Source organism: Gavialis gangeticus, unplaced genomic scaffold, assembly GCF_001723915.1.
Source record: "Gavialis gangeticus isolate Ggan-Ray unplaced genomic scaffold, GavGan_comp1, whole genome shotgun sequence".
NCBI lineage: Eukaryota > Metazoa > Chordata > Crocodylia > Gavialidae > Gavialis > Gavialis gangeticus.
The window spans coordinates 121,202,440-121,215,464 of NW_017729025.1; the positions used below are offsets into that span (position 1 = coordinate 121,202,440).

Genomic DNA, 13,025 nt, shown 5'->3' on the forward strand with positions numbered 1-13,025 from the left:
ACATCCACCACCCATTCCAGCTGGTCCAGGGACAGTGCCACACACAATATCCACTTTAGCCAGTCTGGGGCAGGTGCCTTGTGCAGTGTGGGTCCTGGAGTGGGTGCTATGCGCGGCACAGTTCTGGATCAGCCAGAGCGGATGCTGGATCCAGTATGTGGCAGTGTGGGGATGGACCCCATAGGTCCCTCCTATGTCAGATTCGGTGCCTGTTTATGCTGGTCTGGGACTGTGCTGCACATGGTGCCTGATCCGGCCAATCTAGGGTTTGCAATGCAAGGGGTGCCACTTGCTACTCATATCCTTAGCTGACCAGAGGTATAGCATGCAGCACAGTCCCAGACCAGTCAGAGCAGCAACTGGGCTGGCTCTGTGCCATTCATTCAGCCTGTGAACTGGTCCCAGGTCACCCATTTGGTCCGCAGAGAGGTTTGACACATATCTACTAGTCCATCTAAAAGGCTATGAAAGGATGCATTAATATACCAATTCTTCATTCGTTTGTATGCACATACATATAATTTGTTTACACCTGGTTTTATCAGATTGACTTTGATCTTATGTTCAAACAATATATTCATCAAAACACTAGTGACTATAAATACATTTTTAAAATGATTCAGCTTTTCCAATGAATATGTTCCTACAATACATACACTTATTTTTTTATTGCAAGGAAGATTTAAGCTCCCACTGCCCCACCCAAATATATTATTAAGGAGAACATTCACAAACATGGCCTGCAGGTATATCACCCTGGGGTGTGATCTCATCAGGCTGATAACTAATGAAGACTGATCTAAGTCAGTACTTGGAAGTCCTCCAGCCAAAACCATTCCTGGGGTTGCACATGGTAGAGCTGATGATTCAGCAAGAAGGATTTTTTTTTCTTTGACTCGGTACCTATGCCTTAAGTGAATGACTGCCAACTCCTGAACCAAAGAAAAAATGATTAATCTATACTTCTTTAGCTACCAAAAAGATCCAGAATCTGGAGAAGGATGTCACTTTCGTTCTGTCCAAACCCCAAAACCATTAAACAATGTATTAGGATAGAAATAACCACATTGCCACTGAAGCAAACCTATACAATTAAAAGCTTCTTTCATATTTCTCTTTATTTTCTGCTCACCCTCTTGGCAGCATCTTAATGTCAATCACATCAGCCACCTCAGAAATAATTGGTGGTCAAATCTTGCCATCACTCTGGTAGAGCCCCAAAACAAAACTCTGGCAGCACAAGGTTTACATGAGACCCCTATACTTCTCTCTCTCTCTGTGCGGTATGTGCATAAGGGGTGGGACTGGGGGACTAGAGAGCAGGCCAGTAGGTCTGGACTGTAGTGAAGCTCACAGACAGTCATGGGGAAATTCCCCCCTGCCTTATGTTCCACTGAGGCAGTTTCAACCCCTATAGCAGCCTAGAAATTGGACAGCTCAAGATAACCTAAATATAGCTTTACACGGCCTTCCCTCTGAATTATGTCTCTTCCGACGGCTCCACCCCAGGATAAAAGGTACTTAATAACCTGGGTGTGGGTCTGAGACTTAGAAAATCTTGTTGAAATCTACCTGGTCTTAACAACAATGAAATCCCTTAGGAAATGTTACACTAGGTTTCCATCTTAAACCCCAAAAATTATGAATGCTGAAAAGTATCCAAAAATCAGCCTAAATCGACTCTACTAAAACTAAATTCAAATCTGTTTACAGAAATCTGTGGACAAAGTCTGATCAAGTCACAACCGATACTGTCCAAGATTATTGCTCAAAGTCTATAGGGGCCAGCAGTGGTTGCACCTCTGCTTTGTGGTCTCGAGGACTGAAATCTTCTGTGTTGTGAGACATAAATAATGTTTCCCTCCCAAATGACACTGCTTTGTAAAACATTCCATGCACTGGCCTTTTGATACTATAAAGTGAGACTACACAGAAGCCAGTTTAAAGAACTCAGGCCCAGGTAAGGTCATCTAGGTGCCCTGAATAGGACTAAAATAGGCAGAATTTAGGCACCTGTGTCCAAAAGTTCAGTACTCAAATTTTTGCTTCACTGCCAACTAACTTTGGAGACATAAGAAATTTGATATCATTGTGCCCCAGCACTTAAAACTTCTGCTTCTAGGCAAGTCCAGAAGTCCTTTTGTTTTCACAGATTTTAACAACTCATGTTTACATGAAAATCCACAGATTAAGCCAGTGATCTTCAACTAGGTGCCAAGGTACCTTGGTGTGCCACAGGATCTTTTGATGGGCAGGGCACCTTGTGAGGAGATAAGCAAGTATCCAGAGATAAGGGCAGGCTCAGGCTCATCCCCACCTGGCCCCTCTGCAAGAAGCTAAGCACTGTAATAAATGAGTTTCTGAAATGGGGTCCTGCTTGATTCACAAAAGTTATGGAGGACTGCCTTGAATCAAAACAAGGGGTACCTTGAGTCGAAAAAGTTTGATAACCATTGGATTAGGCACTCCACTTATCTCACATAACTGGTTCAATCCATTAAATGCGTTATGAGAACCATTACCACCACATTGGTCTGTGCACAAAGTGTGGTGGCACCCATCCCCTTTCCTTCTAAGCACAGCTGGAAGAGAAGACAGTGGGGCCATATCCCCACCTTTTATACAGGAGTTCAACATTTAGAACTCTCATTTAAGATACGGAAACTCTCCATTCAATTCCTTTCTGTGTCAAAAAAATTCCAACTGACATGTTCCATATTCTATTTACCAGACCTTAGGCTGTCCTGCGATGGAAGCACTCTCCAAGGCTTCTGTTCTCTAAAACTGTGGCATTCTGTATACGAGTAAAATTCACTGGACTATACAGAGCATGAAGCAGCCCTGCTCTGTTAAGTCTAGTGCTCTGGTCACTCACCTGAAAGGGGGAAAACCTGGGTTCCTGCGCCTGCTCCAAAGACTTATTTAATATTTTAAGTAATGAGGGTTTAAATTAAAATGCAGGCAAAGGTCCCAACCATAGGTTATAGAATTGTACTCACTTCCGCTCCCTCTGCCTGAACACATTAATATTTCATTATTTCCTGCAAGTAAAACAGCTTCAATACGAAACCCAGTGAGTACTACTGTCTAAAGTGGTGAATAACCTCCACAGATAGAGAAGGAATTAAATCCAGACCTCTCATATCACGAGTGAGCATTCAAGTCACTGAGGTCTTGCAGAAAAGAGAAGCAGCATTTGTTGCTCATCTTAAGTGAGCCCTACTCAGTATGCTGGTTTTATGGATTGCATTCTACTGTATATAACTCTTCCCCTGCATTCTGTGAAACCTAGATACCTAATCAGGGCTGAGGATCTTACTTCCAGGTCAAACACCTAAAATTCAGAAACTGCAGCGCTCTGCAGTCATGTCGTTGTCCCCATGTGGAGAGGAGTCTTAAAGACTACATCACTTTCATGTCTGTTCAGTAGATAGTCACTAGGATTTTAGCATTAATAAATCCAACATGCCTGGCTTAATACATGCATCATCTGCTTGGCTTGGTCAGCAGACTCAAGTACAGACCACTAACATCAGGTTTGAAAGAACCTGTTTTGGAAAGACTGACATACTGAAAAACACAACGAACTCTATCCCAGGAAGCCCTACCCTTAAAAAAAAAGAAAACTGAAGAAACAGAAAGCAAACAAAGATGTACATCTTACAGTTTTAGTATCACTGCACCTTTTTGCAATGTTCCACAGCATACTGCCAGTTCTAGACTTTATTTTTTAATTAGTTTCTTTCATGATTGTGTAAAAATAGTGATTAAATATTTTGATGACTATCCAATTCCTACCACATCGCAACAAAACAAGGAACTCACCCTCAAATCTCTGACAGACCTCTATAAAATAATAACCTCAAAATTTAATACTGATTTCAATACTCTTATTCTTTGTATTCTAAGTATTTTTTAAAGAGAACCTCAACTTAAAAATATCTGCAACAGTTAAGATTATTCTAAGAAAGTTATCCCTATTGATTTTGTTCATATGTAACATAAAAAAGATATGAATAGAAAATATAATCCCTTTGATTCTTCTAAAGCCCATAAATAAATATTCAGGATATCACCACCAAATCTGAACTTCTGCCTTTTTGCATTCTGCATTTTTAAAATTTATTTAACAGTAAAAGCTCTGATATGAAAGGGACAAAAACATTACTAGTACTTTTGTATGGGAAATAAAATAACTAAAGCTTAATCCTAATTAACATGGTACCTTACATCAAATTATACACAAGCAACAGCGTAACAGCTACCTGAACAAAGGGTTTAAAAATGAATTATGCAACTTGTAAAATGCTAAGTTAATTATTTAAAAAATAATATTCCTATTTTGACACAGGGAAGCATTCAGTACTTGGGTGTTTGATTCGTTTTTTTAAAAAATGGATTAAAGATGAAATAAAAATTAAACACCAAAATTAGATTCCCTATGCCTACTAAGTTTCTATCATACCACTTTTCTAACAGTCAGATTGTCTTAGTTAATAAAGCTGGAGTTAAAAGGACTGGTAGAAAAGGTGCAAAAGTTATTTAAAAAGAACTTAGGAGGAGAGTGGAGTACATTAAATGTGTGATTTTTTTCAAATATTTATCAAAAAGACTGTCATCAGCCCTTTTCTTTAATCATACTAACCTATCATATTTAGCATTTATTCATAAGAGATTCTTACTGTTATGACAAGGTTCTAATTAATTACAGTCACAGCAATTTACATATACTTCTATGTTTAAACATGTACCACATATGTAATAGCAGAGTCCTGTCTCACGGTAATTAACCTAACTATATTCAGGACATTTACCTCACTTGGAGTAAAGTTCTACAATCAGTCCCTTGGCTAAAGTGAATGGGAACAAAAAAGGGTTTTTAGCAATTCAGGCTCAAAACTTTCAATAAACAGGCAGAGGAAAAAATATGCAGCTATTATTTTCCGGAATTTTAAACACAAAAGTGGAGTTATTCAGTTAAAGTATTCTTAAAGACAAGCATGCAAGCCTCACATTCAAAAAACATAAGTAACTGCTGAGACTGTGCCATTATTTACAGAGATTTAAAGATTTACAGCCCAAACCATCCTCAGCCACATATTTATTGGGAGCTTTTTCAATAGGGCAGAAGCTAGTACATTTTAACTCAGAGGTGCCCCAGCATGCAACAGCTCACTTGAACTCCTTATTTGGCCCATGGATCCAAATAATTGCCCACCCCTGTAACTGTTACCTGCGGACAAACTAGGAACCATATAAAATGTAGCAAAACTGCTCCAACGTTAACTTGTTCATCCAATATTAAAGCTGCAGTATTTTACTACACTTGTATTGTTCTTGGCTTGTCCACACATAACAATTAGCACATAAAAGCTACTGCTGTTTTGAAATGTCCCCCTTTTGAAACAGCTCCAAATCTACAACTGTTTATACCCTTAGTTAGCTGAAGTACCACAGGAGAAAGAAGGAAGAATGGTGGGAGAGCATGAGAAGACCATAATCAGAAATACAGCTGCAGGCAGGCAGCACTTTTCCCATCAAGAATTGCCTCTGCAGGTCCTCAGTCTTGGGAAATAAGCCAGCAATTGCAGGCCCCAGAGGAAGACTGTCATAAATGAAAGGTTTCCTGTGCCAAAAATCTGAACTAATTCCTGATTCAAGAATAATAGAGCTAAAATGTGAATGCAGCTTCACACAGAAGCTTTTAGATATAGAAGCACTCCCTAATACGTAGGCTTAGCAGAAATCAATTTTGAACATTTTGACAACTAAAATTGATGCTTATTTTTAAGCATTTATTTCAATTTATCAACTGAAATGTTCAGGATTGTGCTAAATTAGGGGCATTTTCTTATTTTTATTGATTTAGCACATGCACTACAGGCACTGGGGACTGTGCCAAGAGCAGGGGTTGGAGGGGCAGGGCTGGTAGCACCTGGGAGCCGGGTGCCACCGGCCTCTCACTGCCTAGGTCCCAGCTGGGGTAGGGGCCAAATTAGTGCAGAGCCCAGCCTGGCCTCTATGTGAGTTTGGCCCCTAACCAATCATGCAGGGGCCAGGCTGATTCTGAGGAAGTTTGACCTGTGCCCTGATCATGCAGGGGCCAGGCTGGGCTGGGCTCCACAGGAGTGTTGGCCTCCGCTGTCCTAAGGAAATTCTATAAAAAAAGTAATTAATAAAGTTATAGCTCATTATAGCTCTTAGATGCAGATTTGCTTCCCAACGCAGCTTTGTACTCGCATCCCAGTTTTGATGGATAGAATGAAATCCTTGGAAGAAACTGAAATAAAGAACATTCACCTGATTGTTCGTCTCTTAACCATTACTTATGCAAGTCTGCAGAGGTTTCCTCTAGAGCAGTGGTCTCCAAAGTGGGGTGCACGCACCCCAGGGGGGTGCGCAAGACGATCCATTGGGGTGCGGGAAGAAAATGTTAGAACTTTTATTTATTTTTTATCTATATATATTGTACATAATATATTGGTACAGTAGTACATGTATATCATTTATAAATAAATAAATATACATATATTGAGGGTGCGCGCTCAAAATTTTTTTTACTGATAGGGGTGTGCGATCAAAAAAGTTTGGAAACCACTGCTCTAGAGCAGAGATGGGCAAAATGGCAGATCCAGCCAGAAGCCGGACTCCATTTCCCAGCAGCCCCTGAGCTTTGATTGTTTAAGGCTGGGGCTGCAACGGAGACCAGCTTCAGCCATGCTGGCAGGGTGCGCGGCAGGGCAGGGGGCTGCTCCAGAGCATCTAGGATCCTGTGGCAGGGGCAGCTTGGTCCGGGGCCAGTGTAGAACTGCAATCTGCAGCCTGCATGCCCCAAGCAGAGGTGCGCAGGCAGCAGATCACAGCTTTGTCTTGGCTCCTCTCAGTGCTGACAGCCTGGTCCCGAGCTGGGGCAGAGCCGTGATCTGCTACCTGCACACCCCTGTCCAGAGCATACAGGCTGCAGATTGCGTCTCTGCCCTTGCCCCAGACCAAGCTGCCCCCACTGCAAGATCCCAGCAGCTCCCAAGCAGCCCCCTGCTCTGACCTGTTGCACATCCTGCCAGTGTGGCTGGGGCCAGTCTCCATGGCAACCCCAACCTTGCTATCATAGTGCAGGTGCAGCTGGGGTCTCCATGGAGACAAGCCCCAGCCATGCAGGCACCGGCTGCTGGGAAATGGAGTTCACTGCCAGATCCACGGGCTGCATTTTGCCCACCCATGCACTAGAAGCTTGTACATCATATAAATATAGCCAAGGCGCACATAAAGCGTAAATACATTTGGAACCATGTTAGTCACAAAGGCTAGGGACAAAAGTTGCACATAAAATGGTTAAATGATCAGACACTGGTTTAATACAAGTCAGTGCACATACACTAGTTTCAAAATGGCTGAAACTGATTTGAGATAAACTTGGTTGAACGTAGTATCAGACTTAACTGACTTAGGTCAAACCAGTTTACAGAACTTCTCTTCCAGACCCCTTCCTGGTTCAAGTTAAATCAGTCCCACAGCATCCCAGCATTTTACAGCCCTGGGCTGGGCTGTCAGTTCCAGACAGCAGAGCTGGCCCCACCCCTCTGCTCCCTAGCTGGAGGAGTGAAGGTTGGCTCACTGGCCTCCACAGACAAACCTCGGCTGAGGTCTGGGGCCAGAGAGGGGGTTAAACTCTTCCCCACCCCCTCCCGCCCGAGTACAAAGCTGCCCTGCTTTACTAAACTTACTGCTGGCTGCGACTGTGGACTGCAAGTCCCAAAGGCACCTGGAAGCGAGAAGAGGAAGTGATGAACAACCCTGGATGGTCATGCTGCTGTGATTATGGACTGCAAATCCCACAGACCTCAGGGGCAGCAGGAAGAGGAAGCAAAACACAAAGCCCATTCTGTCTACCTGCAAAGACTGAATCAATTCAGCCTCGTGCTTTCTGACTGTCTGTACTTAGTCTCCAATTTATACAGTGTAGACAGATATTTGCATATCTTCAAAAGCCTTTGAAATGTTTCAAAAGGTGAGAGGATAGATATACATGCCCTCTGAAACATTCCAAAAATGACAGAAATGTTCCAAAAATATCCCTGAAGAAAACAAGTACTGTGTAGAAGCACTTTCTGTTAAATATGCACACTTTACAGGTCATGAAAAGGAAGGCTTAGTCCTCCACAGTGCTCCATGCTCCTGCCACTTCAAGTGGACTTCCAAACCAGTGTAAAGAAAGCAGGTCTTTTAACAGGATCTTCAACTACTGCCTACTTCCTGTCCTTGCAGGACACTGATAGCACCTTTGTCACACTCTTTACCTGGGATCAAGCCCCACATGCCATGACTGGACTTACATTAGGGCATTTTTGATGTTTTTAAGTATTGTGCTCTGTATTTATGCAATAAGGTTGTTAGTGCAGACTTAATATAGGTCAGACTAGGAGTGACCAAGATCCAGTCTGCAGAACCATGTCATCCAGCCCTCAGGGCTCCCCAGAGGTTCAGAAATTTCATGGCAAGGGAGCAGCAGCAGTTAATTGCTGCAAACTCTGGAGGCATGGCAATTAAAGGTGCTACTGCTCATCCTATTTCCAAATTTCTGGCCCCTGGGGTGCCTATACACATACTTTGGTGGGTGGGGGGGGAGGGGCATTACAATTACAGAGGCTCTCTGGAGCTGCTCTGTGACAGCATTTTCATGTATTCAGGGGGTGCTTTAACTAAATCTTGCACAATGAGGTTTAGTTAAAGTGCCCCCACTGCCATTCTGAAATGTGGGGCACTGAACACACTAGATGCTGCAGCATGCTAGAGCATTCCAACTGGAACGTTCCAGCAGACTGAAGTGAGTTTGCTCCGATGCATTCTAATCAGAATGTGTTGGGAGCAGGTGTATAGGCACCAATGGAGACTCATGTGGATGAGGGCCAGATGAATTAGACACCGCTGGGTGCCAAACACCTGTATGGAACAGACTTTCTGAGGGGACTGGACTAGGATCAAGGGTGCTCAACCCCTAATCCATGGGGCAGAGCCACTTCCCAGCACTGTGTCATCTGGCCCAAAATACTCCTTACAGGTCCAGAAACATGGCAAGGGAATGGTGGCACTGCTCCCCTGATGTTACATTTCTGGGCCTGTGGAGAGCCTGGGCCATGTGCACCAGACTGGGCAGCCAATCCCAGTGCATGGTGCTACGCAGGTGCAGCTCCAATCCCTAGGCCCAATCCCAGTACCTGGACTAGAAGGGGATGGTGCTGGGTCCCAAGGCCTGATCCCAGCATGTGGGGAGGGGGGGCAGCCAAGGCCCTACAAAGTCCATTCCTAGCACATGGGACTTGATCCAACCCATGGACAGGCCCTGCAGGGCCAAAAACTTGAGCACCATTGGATTAAACAACCTCCGGAAATCCTCTCTGCCTCCATCTTTTTTATTCTATGATCTTTTAGTCAGTCACTGACACTGTTTCGAATGCTGTGTAGCAGGTCATTAGGGATCCACATCATGAATATGGATCAAACCTGCACAGATTAAAAACCAATCTAAGGTACAAACAAATTGAATCACGTACACACGCAATACATAAACCCAACATCTGTGAAAGTTTCTAAATATAAAAACTGCAAAAGTAATAGTTCTAAACCTGAATTGTTAAAAGGCAGACGAAAAGGAACTGAGTATAGGTAAATATACAAACTTTGTCTTCCACTGAATATTTGGGCATGGTAAACACAATGCTGCTACATTTTTCTGTATATTTCCTGAACTTGCACTCCTGACTCAAACACTTCCAAAGACTAGGAATCTGCAACAGCAATTCTTGATAGTGACACCAATTTTCTTAAGCGAAAGAAGAAAAGAAAAGAAAAGATCCAGACAGGGACACAAAACTAGTTCTTTCAGACTTGTACTGGTAGAAGGGAAAAGAATAATGGAAACAAACAAATCTCTAGATAATAGAGCCGACGCTAAGGACCATAGAAAAAAGACGTTAGAAACTGAATTTTCTGATCTACAAAGAACTCTCACTAAATGGGAACAGGCTTTGGAGTAGTAGCATGAGTTATAAGAAAACACTAGTAAATTCTTATAGCATAAGTAATATTTTATGTAGGATATATATATATATATAGCAAAACATTTTATGTAAGCTGATCATATCCTAGCTCAAAATTAAACCAAGTCCCAAATTCCTTTAATAAAATAATTGCACTACTGTAAATTTTAATAAGTGGCTTATATGGTGCAAAGCATTCCGAACCATCATCTAAGTTACATTGGTTAAAATCCAGAATAAATTATTCACTATGCCAGTGGACTTCAGGTCTTAAGAATTACTTTTCCATTTAAAATAATTCCAATCCCTTATGATTAACGAAAGGTTTTAGAAAATAGAATTCAACAGCGTGAAAAGCACCAGCTTACAACCTTGTATCCACTAACAAAATAGATACAAACAGCCTTAGAGCAAGACAGTTTTCCACGTACAAACTCTGACATGGAGAGATGATGGGGCAGTCAGTTTTCCACATCCAATAAAGTCTTCGGCTTTTGAGACTGCAAACAGGGATGTCACTTAAAACCAAAACCAAAAATAAAAACCCACACAAAACTTGTTTACTTGGAACTACCAGCTTATGTATAGGGCCTAAATACTTCACAGATAAGTCTGTAACATACTCCAGAAAAATTATTGCGGTGTTTGCTAATTGTCATTAGAAACTGGTGAAGGCAATTTTAACTTGGGGGAACATCTGTTCACCAGAGCGCCCCAAGGGATGACAAAATCAAATGGTCACAAACTTCTCTGCGACCGTTTCAGGCTGGACATAAGGAAGAACTTCTCTCCTGTTGGAGCCCCCAAGGTTTGGAATGGACTGCTGCCGGAGGTGGTTCAAACACCCACTTTGAATGCCTTCAAGACACTTTTGGATGCTTCTCTTGCTGGGATCCTATGATCCCTGCTGATTTCCTGTCCCTGGGCAGGGGGCTGGACTCTATGATCCTCTGGGGTCCCTTCCAGCTCGAATGTCTATGAAATCTATGAGACTTACGTTTAGTTCCCAATGGCATTCAATTCTCTCTAAAATATAAGACTATTTTACCAACAAAAACTTGGTGTGGATAAATAAACATTACTAGTTGGTTTATAAATCATATGTGGAGCCATATAATGCCTTATAAAACTTTTATTCATAAATTAGAAAGTAAAACAAAGATTAGGAATGCACTAAATAAAGATTATTTTGGCTCATACTGATGGCCAATTATTAACCATCCATATCGGCTGATACCAATCTGATGACCAATATGCAGCCTGGCAGCTTGGAGAGCAGCGTCTGGCTGTTAAGTCGGTGGGGGGAGCAGATTGAGGCCCCCATGGTGATGGAGGGAATGGGGCAGGGGCAGGCACTACCAAGCTGGGGTTGGGTGGGGAACAGGGTGGAGAGCTTCCCATTGCTAAGCACACCTCTGGGGGAGGTATGAGAGGCACGTACCGCCCAGATTTGTGCACAGGGCGAAGGCAGGCTGTCTGCTGCAGGCTTGGGGCCAGGGCTGCATCAGCCTCTTCCCAGAGGGAGGGCTGGGCTGGGCAGGGCAGAACCTGACCCTGCCCAATCCCTCCATCAATGTGGGGGCCTCAATCTGCCCCCTCCCCACACCCTTACCTCCTACAGACTTACTGGCTAGACACTAATTTTTCAAGATGCCAGGCTGCATTCCTGGTTGCGTGCATGCTGTGGCTGTGTGCATGCATGCATCATTTATCGGTGACATTATCGGCTATGTCGGCCAAAAAAAGACAATTGCTGATAATGGCAATTTTCCTTTTATCAGTGCCAATCCAATATGGACCAATATATCAGTGCACCTCTAACAAAGATACATGTATGATGCATATAAATCATGGCACTGTCCATTTTAGTCAAATGCACTTTCCACTAGATTTAGAATGGTGTGCTGTACTTTTTGGGAGAACTAGGGTGTTTTGATCTGTTTTCTGGAGATATTGTAAGAGGCAGAACCATAGTGCAACTAAAATGGGACTGATTAAAGAGAAATATATTGTTTGTCCACAAATGATTCAACACTGGGCATGTCTACATGTTCATTAATGTGCCATAATTATGGTGCATTAAATTAGTACAGTAAAAGCTTTGTTATCTGACATGAGTGGGATAAGAGGGATACCGGTTATATAAAAATTCTGTTTACTTGAGGGCAGGGGTTTTTGGGATGGACACACGGCGGGGGATGGGGCAGCGCACAGAGCAGCGGCAATGCAGAGTGGTGGGTAGCAGCAGCAAGGTTTCCACACCACGTGCCAGTTTTCCCCCCTGCTCCCCACCAGTCAGCCAGCCAGCTGGAAATTTTGATTAACAGCGTTCCAGTTACTTAAATACTGGTTAAACACAGCTTTTATTGTATCTGAAATAACACGTACTAACTTAATGTGCTGTAATCAGCGCTATTTTGCATTAGTGCAGATGAACACTGTGTGATGCTTAATGCCTACTGGTCTAATTTACTGTGCATTAGCACAGTTTTTGCCAGCCACGCTAATGCGCAGTAGAATTAGTTCAATGGGCATTAAGCATCTCATGTAGATGAACCTACAGAACATAAATCTTTCCTTTAGTTCAATGGTTACCTAGGATCTTATTAAAAACTGTAAAACAACTAGCAGAACAAAACCAGCCTCTAGGAGTACTGAGCTTTCAGTACTACCAAACCAGAAAAAAAACTCACATTAATATATTGTTCACATCTGAATACTATACCTTTGAGAGTTTTATATTATAAAACCTTATTTCTAAATCCAGTTATCTTTAAGAATTGTAAATGATATTGAATTAAAACAGTATTTACCTCTTCGTTCTTTTTCTGTACCCATTCCTTGTGTTTCTCTTCTGCAATCTTTTTTCTTCTTTCAAGTTCCTGCTTTTCTTTTCTTTTCTCCAGTTGTTGATTAATTTCCTAATTAAAGCAAAACGTATACAGCTCAGTTTGGTCGCTATTTGAAAATGAGTTACTTGAAATGCAC

The 13,025-nt window shown here is 42.4% G+C and overlaps 1 protein-coding gene across 2 annotated transcripts in view; it reads right to left on the reverse strand.

Annotated features, from left to right (window-relative positions):
• CCDC34 (coiled-coil domain containing 34) overlaps positions 1 to 13,025 on the reverse strand; it is a 48,966-nt gene that overhangs the window by 19,395 nt on the left and 16,546 nt on the right. The window lies entirely within an intron of this gene.